Source organism: Sapajus apella, unplaced genomic scaffold, assembly GCF_009761245.1.
Source record: "Sapajus apella isolate SASKATOON/1434 unplaced genomic scaffold, GSC_monkey_1.0 scaffold55, whole genome shotgun sequence".
NCBI lineage: Eukaryota > Metazoa > Chordata > Mammalia > Primates > Cebidae > Sapajus > Sapajus apella.
In genome coordinates this window covers 856384-876293 of record NW_022436995.1, presented here as the reverse complement: position 1 = coordinate 876293, position 19910 = coordinate 856384, and the positions used below count along the sequence as shown (strand labels likewise).

The 19910-nt window shown below is 37.2% G+C and overlaps 1 long non-coding RNA gene across 1 annotated transcript in view; it reads left to right on the top strand.

The window, feature by feature from the left end:
• The first annotated feature begins 403 nt into the window (after positions 1-403).
• The window catches only part of LOC116527510, a 78613-nt gene continuing 59106 nt past the window's right edge, over positions 404-19910 (top strand). Inside the window, exons 1-2 of the long non-coding RNA XR_004258590.1 lie at positions 404-568; positions 15527-15642. This is a non-coding gene — a long non-coding RNA (uncharacterized LOC116527510). The remainder of the gene's footprint in view (positions 569-15526; positions 15643-19910) is intronic.

Sequence of the window (19910 nt, the reverse complement as noted above, 5' to 3'; positions counted from 1 at the left end):
AAAGTATTTTTATCTCCCCTTCTCTCATCTCTTTTTCCCACTTCTCATTGTATTTATGTATAAATATATGTATGTATCCATCCATCCACCTATTATCTAAATATTTCAGTATATTTAATTTGATTCTTATATCAAATCCTTCAGGATGTAACAGATTAATGTTGATCGTAGTTGTCATAATATTACAAGCTTTTAAATGACTGGAATGTGAACCCAAAATTAGATCTGTGTTTCTCTAGTGTGGTTCAAACCTTGAACAAGTTACACTTTTATTAAAATATAGCTTTATTGATCAAGAATCTTTGGAGATGATTAGGGTAATTATCTGTATGTTAACCTCTGTATTTTAAACGAGTTTACATGATGAGTTTTCTGCACTTTAACATTTGATAAGTATTACTATAGAGTAAATAAATAGAAACCTAGAAATGGTAAACTTTTCTGATTTTGGATATACAGGCTTTTTGGAATACTGATATGAGTGAGTGCTGAGGCCAGAAAATGAAGCTGGGTGGCATTGGAGGTGGACTTCTGAAGAATGCTCTCAGAAGGCTAACAATGAGTTAAGGTGAATGTGTAACTGTTTTCTACATTTTTCTTACTGCTATAAAAATAACTGAAATGCAGAATGCTTAACTTCATTCAGCTGTACGCCTTGTAAGAATGTCAATAAAAAATTAAAAATTCTATTCCTATTCTTATATTTTTCTAGTTTCCCTGGCTGTCTCTCATCACCCTGCCTAACCCTTTCTCTACAAAATTTTTCTCCTTGAAATTTGAGCTCTACTTTTATTACTTTTTCTATTATGCAAAAAGTAACTTTAAAAAATTGTATAAAAGGTTTATGCATTTATGTTACAGTTTTGACAATTTTGGAAAAAAGTGGAATTAATTATTACTACCTCAATGAGATTACTTTATTAATACTTCAAAGATAATTTTTATGTGATTCACACTGGAGACAAGTTCATTGATTTCTATAACAGAACATAATTATTTTTGGGAAAACACTTAAATTTGCCTGAAAAAAAGGCTGTTTTTCACCTAAACCTTTAAAATGGCTGGAATTTATTACATTTTAAAAGTTTAGTGTCTGACCAGGTGATACAGAAATGGCCAACCATTTCTTCCATAAGTTTATGAGTAAATGAAGAGGTTATTTTTGATAAGCACTATAACCTTCTCTTGCATTCAATTGATTAGATTTTTCCTTTCTTTAATTCCTTTAAAGTGATGTGTAAAAACAAACTACTGAGGACTAAATTATTTCTATTCAGAATGATTTTATTTGTTCATAACTATTCTAGGTGAAAGTGAAAAAGTTCAAGAATATACGGAGCTTGCTGCAATATGACATGAGTGTGGTATTTTAGCTATCTAGTACAATACAAGGTTATTACTTTGGAAGAAAAATTTCATATCCTTATAGGTCCCCATGATAGTCTTTTACACCAGTGAAAGAACATAGAACATTAGCTCAGCCTCTTGGTTTGTAATCTGTGAAGTTTTGAGTATATTATTAGAGTTTTAAAAACAATGAAACATGAATTATAAAGAAACCATATGAATTGTGATTAAATGCAAAAATTAATTCATTTGGGGGAAGTATATTGGCTCAATCCTATAAGCTAATTGTCCAAATCTTATTAAGATCAAATATATTTCCATCACAGATTTCTTTATTTCTACTGACTTAGAATAGTTTCACACTGATAAAAATTTTAAAAAGAGAATTAAAATAATTAGTAGAATACTTCATGTGAGAAAGTGATTCTCCTTAAATATTAGTTTTAATGAGACTAAAAAAGTTCTTTTTGGGGGCCGGATGCAGTGGCTCACGCCTGTAATCCTAGCACTTTGGGAGGCCGAGGCGGGTGTATCTTGAGGTCCAGAGATCAAGACCATCCAGGCAACATGGTGAAACCCCGTCTCTACTAAAATCACAAAAAGTAGCTGGGTGTGGTATTATGTGCCTGTATTTCTAGCTACTTGGGAGGCTGAGGTAGGAAAATCAGGAGGTGGAGGTCACAGTGAGCCAAGATCACCCAACTGCATTCCAGCCTGGGCGACAGAGAGAGACTCTGTCTCAGAAAAAAAAAAAAAGGTTCTTTTGGGTTAACTCTGAGCCAGTCTTCCCTAGTCCACCTACAGTAGTGAACCAAATTTAGTACCTAATGCAAATACACACACACACACACACACACACACACACACACACACACGTATTTTGAAAAAAAAGAAAGGAAGCCTCTGTAAGGGATAGTGGACAGAGAATTAGAAGAAAGCTGACTTTGTAGTTACTGGACAGTTACCTATGCTCCCTAGTTCCCCTGTCTCCAGGCTGTGAGACAGATTACTCACAAGTTCCAGGAGCTCTCCTGCACAGCGGGGATGGAGCTAACAGGATTTCACAGATCTCCCGAGAACCATTGCATGATTGTTTCTTGCCACCAGGGTTCATCCCTGTGCTTCTATCATTCTCTTGTCTACTTTAGCTTATTAATATGGGGTGTTCTCACTATTGCAACTTCCAAAGATTTTATGTAAGATATAGGGCTTAATTCTCTCTCCCTCCCTCTCTCTCTCTTTTTTTTTTTTTTTTAATGTAAAAGGATGTTAAATTGGAGGTTTTAAAAGAGACACCAATACATCAAATAATAATGTTAGTCATGAAACAGATGATATTGTAGGAATTTAAGCAAGACCAGCCTGGGCAACAAAGTGAGACCCCCATCTCTACAAAAAAGTAAAAATAGATAAAGTAGATTTTTAAAAATTGCAAAATATCTCTCTTCCTGTGGGATATGTCTTCGTTCATTTTACGCAAGAAAGGAAGATTCAGGGAGCTTAATTTGGATATCTGCTGACAAATGGGGCTGAAGGGGACATTGGGCTCAGACTACACCTCTACAGGCTGTGAAGGCCAAATCGAAGCAAATGTTATCTCAGACCAGAGCTCAGCAGGATCAAGGGAGCTTAAGTAGGACTCCTCCTGATGCTCCCTAATAGGGTAATCTATGGGGCATTCAAAAGAAGGTAGAAGTGACTGAAAAATTAATAGAGGCTTAGGAAGGTGTAAAAACCACTGGGAAGGAGTGAATTTGTTTGGGTGAAGGAGCTGCATGTGAGAGTCCACACTAATGCTGGACATCTCTGAAGAACCCCAAAATTCACTGCATCAGATAAAGCCAGCTGCGAATATCTGCTGAACCAAGACTGTGTGAAGTCAATTTAGGGCTGTGTAATCAACAAGCACTGAGGAAACTGTGGAACCTGACTGAGTTTTTGCCAAAAGAAGAGGAAAAACTACCCCCAGATAATACGTTTAGAGGGCATTCAAGGCAAAAATCATAATGTGTTCTGATTATATCCCATGAATTCTACTTGGTAAGATACCATGTGCATAAGTCTTAAGACCTCCTATAACTTAGAGGTTAATTATTATTGGCTCAATTGGTGTAATCTCATAAGGAAACAATGTTTAGTAAAATTGGAAATGGAAGGTCTTAATTTTTTAATCAGTACATTTCTTTATCTACTTCATGCAATAAGGTATTACATTAAACCTTTATTTATTACATTTATTAAACATAAATACTTATAGTATGACTTTTTTCAAGATTAGATAATCACAAATCACTGGGATGTAGTCACACAGAACATTCTTGTTTAATTATGCATAATCAAGTTTTTCTTTGTTTTATTATAGTGCGGTTTAATATCTCATTTTAGATACTTATAAGAAGAATTTTTTCTAACCTTCCCAGAGCCTCGACTACAGATAGTTGTTTGTAACTACTCCACCTTGCTCTATTTTCAATCTTGTGGATTCTGTTGCAATGTTCAGAAACACATATTATGGATGCTACTAATATCATTCTCTTTTATATTGTCATCTTTCTTAGGCTTCTTTATGTCCCTCATTCTTATGGTGGACATTGGTGTCCCTCATTCACGTGGCGTTTTGTTTTTGTTTTTGTTTTATATATGAATTCTCCAAAGTTTATTTTTAAATTTTTGTCATGGATATATAGTTCATGCTCCACCCAAGTCCTCTTTAACTCCCAGTGCACCCAATGCAACAGCTGCTGTTGATGTTTGCTGCCAGTGTGTCACAACTGAGCAAATATTCTCTAAATATTTGTCTGCATAAGGAGCCAGCTCACCTGGGAGCCATGACCTGCTTCCTTCCCAATGCAGCCTGCAGCTAACATTTCCCTGATGAGAGAGGGGCTCTAAAAGGCTGGCCCACTTGCTTATGGTGGGGCCAACTCTGTAATATCTTACTGATTCAGAGATCCTCAGGAAGCTAGGCTTTGTCTAAGACCACATACTTGCGTAGCTTTTTTTCTGCATTACCTTTTCCTCACTCCTGTTCCTCACTCCCCATCTCCTCACCACTTCTTCAATAAATAACTTGAACAAGAATTTCCATCTCAGACACTGTTTTTAGGGAACCCAACATAAGATAGTCATTTGATCTCTCCTTAAAACTCTCTCTAGGCAATCCCATGCTTCAACAAAAGCTAACATGCTGACTTTCAAACTCTGCAGATCACATTGTCTCCAGTGAAGGGTCTCCAGGTTCTTGGAGTCTTGAACAAAAATTGGACAAAACACACAAACAAAGCAAGGAAGGAATGAAGAGATTTATTGAAAATGAAAGTACACTCCACTGTGTGGGAGAGGGCCCTAGTGTAGGGGCTCAAGGACCCTGTTGCAGAATTTTTGGGAAGTTAAATACCCCCTAGAGGATTCCATTGGTTACTGGGGTATGCCTTACGTAAATGAAGAGATTGAAGTAAAGTTACAAAGTTATTCCCCTGCGGAGAGGATATTTTTCTGTCATAGCTGAAGTGTGAATTGCCCTTATGTTCCCTGCCTCCAGACCCTATTTGTCTGCCTCAATATGTCTTATCTAAATTTCAGACTGAGAGGTACATTTGTCTACTTTTTGAGGATTTTTCAAATTTGGAACTGCCTCCTATCTCTGGACAAGGCTGCATTTTGATTCTTTTAATTGTATTGATTTAGAAATTTCAGAATCATAAATAATTATCAAATTCAATAGTTTTATGAATATATAACATCCTATGGATATATAAAGATTGCGGACGGTGGCATAGATGACAAAATTGGATTGTATGTAGCTCCTGTTGTGGTAGCTTTAACTCTATTTACCTGTCAATGTTCAAGAAAATAAAAGTGGTGCTTTTATAGGGAATACTGTGATTCCATTCAAATGTAAACAGGCAGAAATGAGAAGTCAGAGCTAAATTCTGGTGTACATACCTCTATTACTGTACCTACTGCATTTCAATTGTTTGTTTTCTTGTTTACATGTTCTCTACCCCTTAAGGACATTAACTGTATTTTTTTCATCTTTTCTTGATGAAATCATAGGTACTCAATACATATTGGTTTTTAAATGAATGTAAAAATAGAGAAAATAAGGCAGAAAATAGAGTAAGAATTCATATGGTAGAGAAGAAGCTTTGACCATCAGTTCTTGATTTATTGCCTTTCACTCTGCATGCACCCTTCAATATATTCTCTGTGATGAACAATGAAATTCCTTCATGTATTTTCTTCTGTAAAGTGAATAGGATGTTAAACTTTCTGAGTAGAGAATGCTGAACAGATATGGGCAGAGGAAGAGGCTGTCCTGCAGATTCCTATACAGACTATGGTTTGGTGGTGTGGGTGTGAGGATGTCTGGTGGCTCCTAACTCAGCCATGGACCCAAAGCAAGATTCTTCTTTGGCCTTTCAGCTTCAACCTAACTAAAACATTTCCCTAGCTCTCTTGACACAAAAACCTGGGCTGCTACACACCCTGCATGCTCTGAAGGCCTCCTGCTTTAACCAGCACCCAGACTTGCATCGTCACCTGTGCTACCAATTACTGATCACCTGCTCCCAAGCCTGCACTATGGCAGATGCCTATTTTATTCCCAGCCACTCCAAACCAGCTCAGGCATGACTGAAACAATCCAACAAAGTCTGAATGCCTTCCAACTTTGTCCTTCGTTGGGTATTCTTGCTCAGCCCTAGGGTGCTGTTTACAGTTTCCTTATATCTTATACATATTCATTTGTTATAGATAATAATTCTTTATAGTAACCTTCCTCCATTTAACTTACCATGTGTTTTCTGTCTCCTGATTGTACTCAGACTGCTACAGTTTCTGTGCTACAAAATATCTTCTGCAGGTTGGCATAAGGGACATACTTAACACTGGACATTTACATTACTTTTACAGTAAAATATATTGGAGCCTAAGGAAGTTATAAGTTCTTTCATTATTTGATTTTTGTCAGGAAATTTTGTTATTTTTACCCTTATTAGTATCCCTGATTAGAGAAATGTAAATAAATTGCTTTTCTTCAGACTTGTCATAATATTAGTTTTGAGCCATGAGCCTTAAAAGTAAAACATTACTTAAAAGTACATGGGCAATATATAATCCATTAGGGTAAAACTGAAGATATTTCTTTTATTTGGAAAGATTATTTGGGGATATTAGAAATGTGTATTAGAAATAAGGAGACTATCAAAATCAGATGGAGACTAATATTGAGCATGAATGAGTAAGAATATAAAAATGTCATGGTTCCATGCACTAAAATATCAAAGAGGGTCATTGAGCATGCTATGAATTTGTCAGATTGGTCAATTCCAGTTTTTAAAAGTTTTTATTGACACATTGTAGTTGTACACATTTAGGGGATATGATTTGATGGTATGATACATGTATATGTTTTATAATGATCAAATCAGGGTAATTAGCATATTCATCACCTTCTATCTTTATTATTTCTTTGTGATGAGAACATTAAAAATCCTCTCTTGTAGGTAATTTGTAATAGACAACACCTTACTGCTAACCATAGTCACACTACTGTGCAATAGAACAACAGAGTTTATTCCTCCTATCAAATTATAACTTCATATCTGTTGACCAATCTCTTTCTCTCCTCTTCCTTTTTTTGATTCCACGTGACTAACATCAGGTGGTATTTGTCTTTCTCTGTCTAACTTATTTCACTTAACATGATGTCCTCCTAGTTCATCCATGTTGTTACAAATGACAGAATTTTATTCGTTTTTCATGGCTGAATAGAATTTCATTGTGTATATATAACACATTTTACTTATTCATTCATACTTTGTTGGACTCTTAGGTTGATTCTCTATCTTGGCTACTATAAATAGTGCTGCAATAAACAAGGAAGTGGAGATATCTGATTGCCATATTGAATTCATTTCCTTTGGAAATATACACAGTAGTAGAATGTATAATAATAACAAATCAATATAATAAATAATATAATAATAAAGCTAGATAATATGGTGGTTTTAGTTTTTGGAGAAATATCCATATAGTTTTCCATATGCCTGTACTAAATTATCTCACCAAAAGTGTGTAAGTGTTCCTTTCTCTCCACTTTCTCTCCAACACTTGTTTTCTTTGTCTTTTTGGTAATAGCCATTCTAACTGGAGTATGATGCCATCACATTATAATTTTGATTTGCATTTTCCTAATGATTAGTGATATTAAGCAATTTTTAAAAATAGCTATTGGCCATGAGTATGTCTTCTTTGAAGAAATGTCTCATAAAGTATTTCATCCATTTTTAAGAAGTTTTGTTTTGTTTTGTTTTGTTTTTGTTTTTGATTTTTTTGCTGTTGAACTGTTTAAATTCCTTATATAGTTTGCAAACTTACCCCTTTTCCAGTGTATAGTTTGCAAATATTTTCTTCTATTCAGTGGTTGTTTCTCTTGTGAATTGTTTCCTTTGCTGTACAAAAGCTTTTTTGTTTGATATAATTTCATTTGTTTGTTTTTACTTTTGTTGCCTGTGTGTTAGAGTTCTTATTTCAAACTCCTTGCCCGGCCCAATGTCATGAAGCATTGATCCTGTGTTTTCTTCAAACAGTTTCATAGTTTCTGGCTTTGTATTTAAGTCTTTAATCCATTTGCAGTTGATTTGTGTACATGGTGAGAGGTGCATTTTTTCTGGGGGAAAGGGTACCAAACTGGTTGTAAGGCCAGACACATGCAGGCATGGTTGGCTGGCCAGCAGTGTAGCAATCTCTCCCAGGGCTGGGTTACCAGCAGACTGGCTGTCAGTCTGGGCACAGGTGTGGCAGGGCATTGTTAGTGTGATGGACCCTCTGGCAAAGCGGGGCTCTGCTGAAGTGGCTGTTAAACTGTTCACAGGCTCTCACATGTACTGCAAACTGGCTGGCTGCCTGATAGGGGCACCTGTTGGGGCAGTAACCTGGCTGGTAGTTTGGTGGTGTTCCTGCTGTGCAAGTCTGCCTACTTCCTAAAGTTGGTTGCCATATGGCTTCAAACACTGGGGTTTTAATCATTTTGCCCAGCCTATACTCCCAGTAGCCAGGGTCATGGTGTTTCAGATATGCATGTGAACATGAGAAAATGATGTTGGGACCTAAGCGATGGATAAAGGCAATGTGTTCTGGCCTCCAGGGCAGAACACACTCTAGCAGTGGGTCTGGTGTTAAGATGGTGCTGTGTAGTAGTTTACATCACAAGAATGGGGGATTCACAGAGTGGGTTCCTACTTCAGAGCAATGCAGTTGTACCAACTTCTAGCGACTCTCCAAAGTAGGTTTGGGGCCTGTGAGGGCCAGGGGAATGATTCTTCTATAGAAAGGACTGCCAGCGTTTGAGATGATAATGGGACTTCTGGGTGTATTCAACTTGTCTTTTCCCTGTAAGAAGAAATCCCCCAATCTCCAAGCTTATCCTGGTGGGGGAGACACTGTCCAAAGTGGCAGGGTACATTGCACTCCTCTCTATGGTGCCATCTTAAGCATCTATGATCCCCAGGGTTTTTTACTGCTCCCTGGTGTTCTCTAGGATACTTCATTAGTCACTCCACTCACAATATAGTTTTTTAAAAATTATTGTTTTGGTACTTTTGTTGAGGTGGGGAAAGCCAGCTAACTCTAGTTTGCATTTCACTGATGTCACTCCATGACTTTCCTATCCCAGTTTTTGCCAGCTACAGAAATCAGTCTTCATCTAAGTCTTCCCTTTCAGCTCCTACGTGGATCAGCTAGGATTCTTTTTGTTGCACAAGACAGAGCACTTACTCTAACTGATTTTAAAAATATGGGGGATTTATTGGCTTATATGATTTGAAAATCCAATGGATAGTTTCATTTTAAATGTAACTTGGTTATAGGCTCAAACAATGTGATCAGGATTTCATTTTCCTCTTTATTTCTTATCTTTTTCCCTGTTGGTTTCATTCTTAGTCTTCAGGGGTAGGAGAAGGAAGTTGTCACATAGAGGTTTTAAGCCTACGTTTTCCTGACTTAAAATCCCACAGAAGTGAAAGAATCTTTTTCTGAGTATTCTGATCAAATCCTGAACTTCATTCTGACTGGAACAGCCTGGGTACATGTATAATCTTGAACTAAAGAACTTGTAGGTCACTAGTTGGATCACCACTGGAACCAGATAGATTGAGAATCAGTTGGATGTCATTCTCTAAAGGAATTCAGGCTGTGGTCCCCTAAATAAGGCCAGTAAAAGCTTGATGGAAAATATACCAAGTGTGCATTGAACTAAGCATATCCTAAAGGAGACTGAGTGATTCTCAGTGGCCTCAAAGTTGTCAGGCTACACTGGATAAGTCTTGCTGCCTTGAATCATAAGCATAAGCATAAGCATAAACATAAGCACCCCTATGACCATTGAACCATTCTGACACTAATCCTTTATGGAAATACATTCGGAATTTGCCTGTTTTTTTTTTTTTTTTTTTTTTTTTTTTTTTTGTAAGTTAGGTAAATTACCTGTCAGGTTTTCCAGGCTTTGGATAAAGGTGTCTGTTGTGGACATCTGCCTTTCCATACTTATCTTAACCTGCTAAAGCATCTGTGCATTTTTTAAACCAACTTCTTTTTGCTGACTACTGTATTGATTATTCAATGTGCCCATTTATAGTGCCTTAAACTTCATGGTCTAAGATGGTAAAAGCAGAGTGGAAGATAAATGAATCTCTACTTTCAAGTTCATGTTCCACATTGATGATAAGAATAACTCGCATCGAGGACTTGCTAAATAATAAGCAGGTTTATAAATAATTTAGCTATATTAACTTATCCTCACACAAAGCTGTGTGGTAGATACCATCCTTATTATTATTTTACTTGTAAATAATTTGAAGCAGAGAGGTGTTAGATAATTTTCTCAGGGACACAAGAATACAATGACGTGAACAATGAATTCTTACCCAGGTAGTTTTGATTTCAAGATCTGCTTTCATAACAACTACACAATACTGCCTCTAGTGGACACTCAGACATTTATCTTGCCAGATGTGCTGTGACTATACTGTTAATGGGCCTGCATTATTCAGGTCAGTCATAGTGGCACAGCTTTCTCATGCCAGACATTTTTGCATAGCTGCTGAAACTTTTCATGCACCTTCTAGGTACAGAAACAAACTTGGATTCTTTAACATATCCCGTGTTCTAAAGCTTGGAACTAAACAGCCGGCTCCCACGTAGAAGAATATCCAGCCTGTTGGTTCCTTTGCACTTCTTTCTCACATTGGACTTCCCACTTCCTCAGCTCTCCTACAGGCACTTGAGGGAGGCAGAGTCGTACAGTGGGATAGGGAATCTCCTGGGACTCAGATAAGGCTGGGTTGCAGTTCTAACCTGTCAATTAAGATATGTGTAAATTTTGGTATATTCACCTTGTCTGTGCTTCAATTGTTTTCATATATAAAGTGCTGAGGAAATAGAACTTATGAAACAGAAAACTTGATTCATTGTTGGTTAAAAAGAAACCACATTTCACAAATAATAGTAATGAATAAGATTTAGGAGGGAGTAATTTTGGAAATACAAAGAATGTGCTGATGAGATAATGATAGGGATAAGAGGCAGGGAAATTCTGGGCACAAGCGGGCGGGTCCCCAACCAGGGTCCCACCTTCAAGCCTAAATGCCTAATACTGCGGCTCAAAGTGAGAACATACATCCCTGTTTTCCAGCTTGAATGTTGCCTTTTCCAATATCACCCACAGCCTGCCCCACCCCTACCACGTGCCTATAAAAACCCCAGAACTCAGCCAGCAGAGGGGAGAAGCAGCCAGATGACAGAAACTATAGTTGGACATTGGAGAGAAGCAACTTGACTTCAGTCAGACAGCTTGACAATGTGGCTTCAGAGGTGGGTCTGGTTTAGCTTCAGAGAGGAGTCCAGGGATGGCCGGACTCCAGAGGAAGATTAACTTCCTGCTCTGTCCTTCCTACTGAGAGCCACTCCCATCAGCAATGAAATTCCTCGTGTTTATCATCTTTAGTTTATTCATGTGACCTCATTCCTTCTGTACACTGCGCATGAGCTCAGGTGCCATGAGAGCAGATGCAAAAGGCTGTCACACTAACCCTCCACCAAGCTGTTAACACTGAAGCTATCCAGGGACAGAAAAGCTAAAAGAGCACTGTGACGCTCCTTCTGGGGCTTCAGGGGTGACTGGCAACCCACTAGATTTTGCTGCATGGCACGTATGGAGCTTTGCTCCTGCCAAAGCCCAAAAGTGCTTGCCCTGGCTCCTGCACCTTCTCACCTGTGCTCCCCATCACACAAGGGGTGGAACACAGCAGGATTGATAAAGCGGAGTCTGCCCCTGCCAGCACTGAAGTGGCTGGCTAGTTGTAGCACCCATGCATTCCAGTTCCAGCCTGAAGGGGCCAGGGAAAAATCCTGCCTTAATAAAAATATTTATATTCTGTTTGGGCGCAGTGGCTCATGCCTGTAATCCCAACACGTTGGGAGGCAAAGGCAGGCAGATCATGAAGTCAAGAGATCAAGACCATCCTGACCAATATGGTGAAACCCCATCTCTATTAAAAATACAAAAATTAGCTGGGTGTGGTGGCGTGCGCCTGTAGTCCCAGCTACTCAGGAGGCTGAGGCAAGAGAATCACTTGAAATTGGGAGGCAGAAGTTGCAATGAGCCGAGATCATGCCACCGTACTCCAGCCTGGTGACAGAGTGAGACTCCATTAAACAAGATGAAGAAGAAGAAGGAGGAGGAGGAGGAGGAGGAGAAGAAGAAGAGGAGAAGAAGAAGAAGAAGAAGAGGAGGAAGAAGAAGAGGAAGAAGAAGAAGAAGAAGAGAAGAAGAAGAAGAAGATGATTATTTATATTCTGTGATCACAGGTAGTTTTAGAAAAACTCTCAATCCTTGCTTTTCTTCTTCTGTCATACCACCGTAACAATAATCATCAACACAGAAGAAGACTTTTGTGACAAATATGTGGCTTTTACTCCCCACGACCAAGCTAGTAACTAATTCTACAGCAGACACTAACTAGGTGTCCTCCAAGCCAACTTTAATACTATGTACCTGGAAGTAGTATCAGATCCTGCAGGTTGAGGATCAATCTCCAGGACTGCCCTTTAGACACCAATCACAAGTCCAGGCCTCTGGAATTTCTTTTTTTTATAGACATAGTCTCACTCTGCCACCCAGGCTGGAGTGCAGTGGCATGATCACGGCTCACTGCAACCTCCACCTCCCTGGTTCAACAATTCTCCCACCCCAGCCTCCTGAGTAGCTGGAACTACAGGGGGACGCTGCCACACCCAGCCAATTCTTTGTATTTTAGTAGACATGGGGTTTCACTATGTTGCCCAGGCTGATTTCAAACTCCTGACCTCAGGCAATCTGCCTACCTTGATCCCCCAAAGCGCTAGGATTATAGGTGTGAGTCACCACCCCACAGCCTGGAACTTCTGATTGATGGTCTTCAATTTGAGGTTTCCATGACCCTCTCTTTGGTTTCAATTAATATGCTGTATTCGCCCACGAAAATCGGGGCACACTTAGGTTTATCATTTATTGTCAAGGATATTACAAAGGATATAGATGAAGAGACTCATAGGGTGAGGTATGCGGGTAGGAGGATAGAGCTTCCATGTCCTCCCTGGGCGTGCTGTCCTCCAGAACCTCCACATCTTCACCTATCCGGTACCGTATGTGCCTGTAACAATGGCTGAGTGCTGACACCTTGCCTAAAACTTCTTGTGCTTTTTTTGTATCTCAGCAGAAGTTGGTGGGTATTAATCCTTAAGGTCATATCAATGTCTCCTGCTAGGGTCTGAAATGGCACCTTAATTATTCCTAATTCCTACCCATGTGCAATGGGTTTTGTGCTCTCCCACAGCCACCTGCCTAAGGTATAACAGGACATTCTGGTAGCTCCCAAATCAAAGAGTGAGTTCAGTTTTCCTGATTCATATTGATAATGTTAACATGCGGAATTTGCACTAGGTAAGCAGGGCTGCCAATGGTTATTTCTAGCTTCTCAGTGGCAAAAGCTGCGAAAGCCACAGAAGCCACAGTTTCATATTCATTTCTATGTTACCTATGTCTAGTACAGTGCCTAAAATTGAGGTGTTTAGCAAATGGCTTCATAATCACGTCAAATAAATGAATTCTAAAATGATCCATAGTGCAAAATAAATAAGATCTAGGTACAAGAAAGATCACATAGGAGCAAACACAAATGTAGTTTTCTGTTATTTTTAAGGAAGCTAGTTTTTTGACCTGGGGCGTTTAACAAAGATTCCTCTTTTAACTGCAGTGTTTTGTTCTCAGTTATTAGTGGATCAGTATTTTTTCCCAGAGCACCCACCTACTTTTTATATAACCTTGAACTTCTACTTAATTTTTCGGTGTTAGTTGCTTCTACAAAGGCACTGCAGTTTCTGAAAACAAAGCAATGCAACTTAAGCCCTCCTATTGTGGATGAAACAGGACTTTGGAATGTGGCCATTGTCAGCAGTAGGGAATCGGAAATCACAGGAAAATTCAAGTCTAGACTCATGGTATACTTGGAAAGATGACTTACTATTATTGTTTTTTTTTGTATAAATACTTCCTGCAGTGATAAAAAAGAGACATGAGATAAGAGAGATGGATTGTCCAAATCATTTAGACCAAGTTCAAAATCAGGACAGAAATGTCTCTCTCTCTTTTTTTGTTTTGAGACAGGGTCTCACTGTGTCACCCAGGCTGTAGTACAGTGGCATCATCATGGCTCACTCCTGCCTGGGCCCCTGGGCTCAAGTGATCCTCCTGCCTCAGTGTCCCAAGTATGTAGGACTACCCTTGTGTGCCATCATACCCAGCTAATTTTTTTTTATTTTAATTTTTGTAGAGACGGGGTCCTACTATGTTGTCCAGGTTGGTCTTGAACTCCTGTCCTCAAGTGATCCTCCTGCTTTGGCCTCCCAAAGGGCTGGAATTACAGGTGTGATCCACCATGCCCAGCTTGAAATTCTCTTTTTTTGTTTTTAATTGTTCATCTACATTTTGTTTCCCTTCTATTCTTCACTTTGCTTTTATGAACAACTCAAATTTAGGCTGACTCAAGCCTTATTTTCCTTAGTGTCACCTGAATTCATTTCCTTCATTTCCATACTCTCACAGCTAAATATTCAAATTTTTATTAAATAACTTATAAATCCGTAATTTAATAGAACCCAAAGTGAATCTTTTTGATTACTTTAGATACATGCATTTTATCTTATTCCTGAAAGTCTGGCTTTAAAATTCAATTTGTATGTTAAATTTCTTATTAACATATTTTTTTCTTTGAAAAAAAAACTTGGTAATTTTGGATAACATGTTAGTTATTTTAAAATTTTTTGACAGGTTATTTTGATATCGGTCCCCAATATATTTCTATTGTTTAATGTTGGGTCCCATCATACATTACATTACTTTCTTGGATCCTACTATTAGTTTGAGATTCCTACAGTTAAAAGCTATGATGTGCATGGTGGTTAGGATATGCATTATCTTTTTAATATTCTTTTAATGAATTTGGCAATTTCTTCCATCTGTCTTGCATTCATCAAAAATTACAAAGTATAAAACCCTGACGAGAACTAACAAGTAGCAGAGGGAGAATATAAGAATTGGAGGTTATTACTGGGGCTATTTTACGTAATACTACATGAGAAGGTACTTACAGTAATATGAAACTACTACAGTTGTGTATATGTAGCAAGCAGATGGATTTCTATAATAACAATATCTCTTTTTGTTCTCTCAAAATCAACTTTATTACTATAATTTGCATACAGTAAATATATTTAAGTGTGCAGTAGATTAGTTTTTACAAAACTATGCAGTAGTCCCTCCCCCCTCATTCACAGGACATATGTTCCAAGACCCCCAGGGCATCCCTGAAACTTCAGATATAACCAAACCATATATATATATCTGAAGTTTCAGGGACTTCATATGTATATATATATATATATATATATATATATATATATACACATATATATGATGTCTTTTTTCCCTGGACATGCTTACTATGATAAAGTTTAATTTGTAAATTAGCTACAGTGAGAGGTTAACAATAATAATGAAAAAAAGAACAATTATAATAATATACTATATTACATGGTTTCTTTCTCTCGAAATATCTTATACCTTCTTAACAATTTTCAGGCAGCAGTTGGCATAGATAATGGAAACTGCAGAAGAGAGAACTGTGAATAAAAGGGAACAACTGTACCCTTATAACCACCACTCTAATCAAGGTATAGAACAGCTTCATCACTTCAGTAAGTTTTCTCATGCTCCTTTGCTTTGATCTTCACTCCCTACCCAACCCTAGGCAAGTGCAAACAGGCTTTCTGTTAGTATAAATTATCCTGTGTTTCTGAAATAATATAGTATGTAACCTTTTGTATATAGCTTTTTTATTAAGTATGCTTTAAGATTTTTCCATATTTTTGTAAGTATCAGTAGTGTGTACCTTTTTATTTTTTATTTATGGAGTGATATTCCATTGTAGGGATATACCATAGTTTGTTAATTTATTTACCTGCTGATAATAATTTGGTTTGTTTCTAGTTTTAGGCTAATATTAATAAAGCAGCTACAAATATTAGTACTAAAGTATTTTTATGGGAATAGATTTTCATTTTTCTTAGGGAAATATTTAGAATGAAATTGCTGGGTCATATGATTTGTATATTTCAACATTATTAAGAAACTGGCAAACTTTTCTACAGTGGTTATACTACTGTACATTCTAATTAGCAATGTATCAGAATTTTAGTTCTAACTATTGATATTGTCAGTCTTTAAAAATAAGTGTGTACTCATATGTTCTCACTCATAGGTGGGTGTTGAACAACGAGAACACGTGGACTCAGGGAGAGGAGCATCACACACAGGGGGCAGTTGGGGGGATAGGGGAGAGACAGTGGGGAGTGAGGAGGGAGTGGAGGGTGGAGAGGGATAACATGGGGAGAAATGCCAGATATAGTATGCACCTAAAGTAAAATAAATAAATTTTTTAAAAGTGTGTACTATTATCTCATTCATTATTGTTTTAGTTTACATTTTCCTGGTGACTAATGATGTTGAGTATACATATGTGTGTGTGTATATATATATCTATATATCGATAGATAGATAGATAGATAGATAGATAGATAGATAGATAAATAGATAGATATATTATTGTACTTTAGGTTCTGGGGGGTACATGTGCAGATCATGCAGGATTGTTGCATAGGTACACACATGGCAGTGTGGTTCGCTGCCTCGATTCCACACATTACCTACATCTGGCATTTCTCCTCATGTTATCCCTCCCCAACCTTCCCACCCACCTACTGTGCCTCCCTTGGCCCCCTGCAACAGACCCCAGTGCGTGATGCTCCCCTTCCTGTGTCCGTGTGTTCTCATTGTTCAACACCTGCCTATGAGTGAGAACATGTGGTGTTTGATTTTCTGTTCTTGTGTCAGTTTGCTGAGAATGATGGTTTCCAGATACACCCATGTCCCTACAAAGGACACGAACTCATCGGTTTTTATAGCAGCATAGTATTTCATGGTGTATATATTTTCATAGCTTCTTGACCAGTTGCATATCTTCTTTTGTAAAGTGAATGTTCAAATTCACTTCACATTGGTTAATTATGAGAACCCTTACTAGAGAATTAGAGAACTAGAGAATTCTTTCTAGAGAATGCTAATAATGATTTTGTTGTCAGGGGTGGTTTTAGAAGAACAGAATATTAAGGATGGAATTCTTTTGTTGGCTTTAGGGTTTCTGGAGGTGGCTGTTTAATATGATTAGATTTTATTATTTGCTTATTTACAAAATGAGTGTATGTGTGTGTGTGTGGTTTTTTTTTTTTTTTTTTTTTGTAGATAGTATGTAGTTGGTTGGTCCTGCTTTGTTCTACAGCCTGATAATCTGCTTTTAAAATTAGGGTGTTTAAACCATTTACATTTAATGGGATGATCCAAATAGTTGGAATAAGGTTTTGATCTTGCCATTAACTTTAGATTTGTCCAACATTAGCTCCTTTCCCCCATATTATCCTATTTTCTCTTGGATTCAGTATATTCTAGTACTTTATTTTATAGCAACTATTATTCTATTAGCTACACTTATTTGTTTTAGTAGTTTCTGTAGGGTTACAATATACACCTTTAACTTATCATTATGTAATATTAACTTTTCAAATGATATTTTAGCACTTTATAGTGTAAGAGCAGTATATTTTCATTTCTCATCTCCTGTCTTTTGTGCTATTATCAAATATTTTACTTCTATATAAGTCACAAACATTATTTATAGATTTTTCTTTAAACAGTTATCACTTAATTACATTTTAAAATTAGAAATATATTTTATATTTACTCACATACTTACCACCTTCAGCACTCTTTATTCTTTGTGCAGGTTTAAATTTCTATCTAGTGTAATTTTCTACCAGTCGGAAGAACTTTCTTTAACATTAATTATAGTGCAGGCATGCTGGCAATGAATACTCTAAGCCTTTATTTGTATGAAAATATATTTATTTGCCTTAATTTTCAGAGAGGATTAAAAAAAAAACTAGCTTACAGACTTTTTATTTCTTTTAGTATATGAAAAGTGTTGTTTTATTTTCTTCCAACTTATATTGTTTAAATAAATTCTTATATGTATTCCTTGTATTTAAAGTGCCTTTTTTCTCTGGCTCCTTTAGATTGTCTCTTTATCCAGCTTGAGGTTTGTCGATATTTGAGGGTCTGTTGGTTTATAGGGGGTTTTTAAGTGTTTATTTATTTTATTTTTTATTGCTCTAGTGTTTATTTATTTTTATTTATAATCACTTATGCCTTGGGATTATCATGAGCGTACATTAGAGTTGTATAATACTAACTTTTATTTTGGATTTAGAGGGTACATGTGCAGGTTTGTTACATGGGTTTATTGCATGATACTCAGGTTTGAGGTATAAATGATCCCATCATCCAGATAGTGAGCATAGTACTCAATAGTTAGTTTTGCAGCCCCTGCCCTCCTCCTTACCCTGCACTTCTAGTATTCCCTGTGTCTATTGTTTCTATCTTTATGTGCATGTGTACCCAATGATTAGCTCCCATTTATAAGTGAGAATATGCAGCACTTGGTTTTCTGTTCCTCCATTAAGTCACTTAGGATAATGGCCCCTAGTGGCATTCATGTTGCTGTAAAGGGCATAATTTTGTTATAAGTACCACGTGTTTTCTTTATCCAATCCACCACATAAGTTGATTCCATGTCTTTGCTAATGTGAATGGTGCTCCAATAAGCATATGAGTTGTGATAGTTAATACTGAGTGTCAACTTGATTGGATTGAAGGATGCAATATTGATCCTGGGTGTGTCTTTGAGGGGTTGCCAAGGAGATTAACATTTTAGTCTGTGGGCTGGGGAAGGCAGGCCCATCCTTAATTGGGTGGGCACCATCTAACCAGCTGCCAGAGAATATAAAGCAGGTTAAAAAAAAAAAAAAGTGAAGAAGCGACATTGGCCTAGCCTTCCAGCCTACATCTTTCTCCTGTGCTCGATGCTTCCTGCTCTCAAACATCATATTCCAAGTTCTTCAGTTTTGAGACTCGGACTGGCTCTCTTTCCTTCTCAAGCTTGCAGACAGCCTATTGTAGAATCTTGTGATCATGTAAGCAAATACTTAATAAACTCCCCTTTATATATATATATATATTCTTTTAGTTCTGTCCTTCTAGAGAATCTGACTAATACATGAGTGCATGTGTTTTTTTTGTAGAGTGATTTATTTTCTTTTGGGCATATATCCAATAATGGAATTGCTGAGTCAAATGGTAGTTGTTTTAAGTTCTGTGAGAAATCTTCAAACTGGTTGCCATACCAGCTGAACTGATTTACATTCCCACCAACAGCATATAAGCGTTCCCCCTTTTCTGCAGCCTCACCCGCATCTATTATTTTTTGACTTTTTAACAAAATCATTTCTGACAGCTATGAGATAATAGTTCATTATGGTTTTGATTTGCATTGCTCTGATGAGGAGTAATGTTGGGCATTTTCCAGGTTTGTTGGCTGCTTGTATGTCTTTTTTGAGAAGTGACTTTTTTGTCCTTTGCCCATTTTTAATGAGGTTGTTTGTTTTTTGCACACTGAGTTGTTTAAGTTCCTTATAGATTATGGGTATTAGTTTTGTGTTGGATTCATAGTTTGCAAATATTTTCTCCTGTTCTGTAGCTTGTATGTTTACTCTGTTAATAGTTTTTATTTCTGTGAATAAGCCCTTTAGTTTAGTTAGGTCCCTTTTGTCAATTTTTGTTTCTGTTGCAACTGCTTTGAAGACTTAGTCATAAATTCTTTCCCAAGGCTGATGTCCAGAATTATGTTTCCTAGGTTTTCTTTTAGGATTTATATAGTTTGAGGTCTTACATTTAATTGTTTGATCCATCTTGAATTAATTTTTTTGTATAGTAAAAGGTAGAGGTCTAGTTTTATTCTGCTTATGGCTAACCAGCTATCTCAGCACTATTTATTGAATACAGAGTCCTTTCCTCT